This window comes from Buceros rhinoceros, unplaced genomic scaffold, assembly GCF_000710305.1.
Source record: "Buceros rhinoceros silvestris isolate BGI_N320 unplaced genomic scaffold, ASM71030v1 scaffold18759, whole genome shotgun sequence".
Lineage (NCBI taxonomy): Eukaryota > Metazoa > Chordata > Aves > Bucerotiformes > Bucerotidae > Buceros > Buceros rhinoceros.
The window spans coordinates 18745-18992 of record NW_010433539.1 but is presented as its reverse complement, the minus strand read 5'-3'; positions in this window follow the sequence as shown (position 1 = coordinate 18992).

Genomic DNA, 248 nt, shown 5'->3' with positions numbered 1-248 from the left:
CGTGTGAATAACTTAGCCGCCTGCACTGATAACTTTGCTTTTTGTTTCAGCCCAGCTCGAGACAGAAATCCCATAAAAGCTTTCATTCCAATCTGTGTGCTGAATGATGGGACAGGAGGTAAAAAAGTGAGGGTAAAATTCCTGAGGCACTCCTAAAGACTTTTCCAAGAATCTTAAAAAGCCTCTTAAAAACGGCAGCAGAGATCGAACGCTGTAAGGGAGGGGAGGGGAGGGGAGGGGGGGGAAAA